The sequence below is a fragment of the Aphelocoma coerulescens genome, unplaced genomic scaffold, assembly GCF_041296385.1.
Source record: "Aphelocoma coerulescens isolate FSJ_1873_10779 unplaced genomic scaffold, UR_Acoe_1.0 HiC_scaffold_226, whole genome shotgun sequence".
Lineage (NCBI taxonomy): Eukaryota > Metazoa > Chordata > Aves > Passeriformes > Corvidae > Aphelocoma > Aphelocoma coerulescens.
Window position 1 is genome coordinate 42,108 of NW_027183572.1, and position 3,239 is coordinate 45,346.

Genomic DNA, 3,239 nt, shown 5'->3' on the forward strand with positions numbered 1-3,239 from the left:
CTTGAACAAACCCTCTGAGAAGTTTGTCCGGTTTTTTTCCCTCTTCCCCCTCTCAGGCTCAGTTGAAAGGCACAGAAATGCACAAAGTTCACTTCTGGGCATAGAGCAGTGATAGGGGATACACATGATAAAGTCACCCCAAGACACAGGGACAGAGAATTCAGTGGAAAGACTCCGAGAATTCTGCTCCCAGAGATCATTCATTCCTGCTCACCCTGACCCTTGTAGAAAGGGGACATCGTTCCAGGCAGCCTGTACTGAGCATGTGGCTCCTGAGTGGGGTTTGTTGTTTAGGAAACCTGCTCAGGCTTTTCCATTCTTTCCTTGCAAACAGGAAAACTTCTCCTGGGGCTGTGTGCAGGCAGAGCCCTGAGGAGAGCAGGTGGCACATGGTGCGCTGGGCTGGGACAGCCAGCTGCAGAGCTCAAGGGAAGAAGCCCAAAGTGTCACAATGGCTCCTTGCCTTCACATGCAACACCTGGGTCACAATGGTCTCCTTGATTCCATGAGGCCCCACTGTGTCACAATGGCTCCTTGGTTCCATCAGGTTCCGCAGTGTCACCACGGTCTCCTTTGATCCGCACTGTCATCATGGACAATTGGTTCCATGAGGCCCCGCAGTGTCACAATGGTCCCTTGCTTCCATAGCTTTTATGTTGTAACAATGGACTCCTTGCTTCTATGAGCTAGCCTGCTTTTTGCAGAGGTGTCTTTGGTTCCCACAAGGCCCCGCTGTGTCTCAGTGCACCCTGGCTTCCATGTGGATGTGGAGTATCACAAAGGCTCCTTGGTTCTACCAGGTCCTGCTGTGTCACAATGGGTCCTGTGGTCCCTGAGGCCCTCCAAAACCATCGTGGAGGCTTGCTTCCATGAGGTTCCATTATGTGCCAGTGGTCATCTTGGTTCCAGGAGTTTCCTTAGTGTCACAATGCTCTCCATGCTTCCATTAGGCCCTGCTTTGCCACAATGGTCCCCTTGTTTCCATGAGGCCCCGCTGTGTCACAATGGACCTATGGTTCCGTGATGTTGCGTGGTGTCACCGTGCTCTTCTTGAATCCGCCGTGTAACCATGGACCATTGGTTCCATGCAGCCGTGTCACAATGGGCTCCTTGATTCCATGATTCCCCACGGTGTCACAATGGAGCCTTGTTTCTAGGAGGTTCTGTACTGTCACAATTGCCTCCTTGATGCCATCAGCCCCTGCAGTGTCACAATGGCTCCTTGGTTCCATGAGGAACACAATAGCTTGGCATAAGCATTGAGCAACAGCTGCTGAACACACCTGGCAACATCTGCTTGCATCAAAAGAGGGCTTCAAGCTGACAATGGCACCAGCAGCTTCCATCTGCAACAGAGACCCAGGAAAGGACAGGCTGTGCCGGTTTGGACAAATGTGGAGGAAAATATCCTCTGATAGAAGGCAGGTTACACCCAGCCCTCCCCCACCAGGTTTTTGGAAAAAAGAACTTTCCTGGGAAGAAAGTGAAAGAGATAAAAACTATTTTTTTAACAAACACACAGGAAAAGGATAGCAATGCTAAATATTAAAAGCTCTCGCTGTGCAGAGAAAGCTGGGATAATTTGAGAGTCCTTCCGTGTTTCGGTGGGGTCTCCTGAAACATCCATAGACAGCGAGGCCCGTGCAAAGAAACAGGGAGCGATTCTTGAGAGAAGTTTCAGAGCTCTTTCTTCTCCAGCCACATGGGCGGGGCACTGCCAAAGAACTGAGCAATCACAGCACAACCAGGGCCCTCCTGGCACAGGGCAACACAAAATAAGCAGTGCTGAACAGGATTAGGGCACATGTCAGCAGGGAGCAGGGAGACCCCCGTGCCCAGGCCATGCCTCTACCCCAGCGTCCCCTCTCCCATGACCTCATGGCAGGGGGGAGGAACCCCAACACTTCCGTAGGTGTAGTCTCTCTCCTCCTCCTTGGAGCTGGCTCATGGGCCCACATTCAGGGCCCCCACCTCGGGAGAAAATTCTCCCAGTGTGGTCTGATGTTGAAACAGTCAAGAAGAGAAGAAGGGAAAAAAAACCCCAAAGTCCCAGGAAAACAAAGTTCAACTCTCCATCTCCCTCCAGAGAAAAGGAGCTGAAAACTGGCTCAAAAGAAACAAGGTTGCTTCCTCCGCTCTTGCTGCAAGCAGGATGCAGAGGAGTGTGTATGTGTGTCCTTGAACAAACCCTCTGAGAAGTTTGTCCGGTTTTTTTCCCTCTTCCCCCTCTCAGGCTCAGTTGAAAGGCACAGAAATGCACAAAGTTCACTTCTGGGCATAGAGCAGTGATAGGGGATACACATGATAAAGTCACCCCAAGACACAGGGACAGAGAATTCAGTGGAAAGACTCCGAGAATTCTGCTCCCAGAGATCATTCATTCCTGCTCACCCTGACCCTTGTAGAAAGGGGACATCGTTCCAGGCAGCCTGTACTGAGCATGTGGCTCCTGAGTGGGGTTTGTTGTTTAGGAAACCTGCTCAGGCTTTTCCATTCTTTCCTTGCAAACAGGAAAACTTCTCCTGGGGCTGTGTGCAGGCAGAGCCCTGAGGAGAGCAGGTGGCACATGGTGCGCTGGGCTGGGACAGCCAGCTGCAGAGCTCAAGGGAAGAAGCCCAAAGTGTCACAATGGCTCCTTGCCTTCACATGCAACACCTGGGTCACAATGGTCTCCTTGATTCCATGAGGCCCCACTGTGTCACAATGGCTCCTTGGTTCCATCAGGTTCCGCAGTGTCACCACGGTCTCCTTTGATCCGCACTGTCATCATGGACAATTGGTTCCATGAGGCCCCGCAGTGTCACAATGGTCCCTTGCTTCCATAGCTTTTATGTTGTAACAATGGACTCCTTGCTTCTATGAGCTAGCCTGCTTTTTGCAGAGGTGTCTTTGGTTCCCACAAGGCCCCGCTGTGTCTCAGTGCACCCTGGCTTCCATGTGGATCTGGAGTATCACAAAGGCTCCTTGGTTCCACCAGGTCCTGCTGTGTCACAATGGGTCCTGTGGTCCCCGAGGCCCTCCAAAGTCATTGTGGAGGCTTGCTTCCATGAGGTTCCATTATGTGCCAGTGGTCATCTTGGTTCCAGGAGTTTCCTTAGTGTCACAATGCTCTCCATGCTTCCATTAGGCCCTGCTTTGCCACAATGGTCCCCTTGTTTCCATGAGGCCCCACTGTGTCACAATGGACCTATGGTTCCATGATGTTGCGTGGTGTCACCGTGCTCTTCTTGAATCCGCCG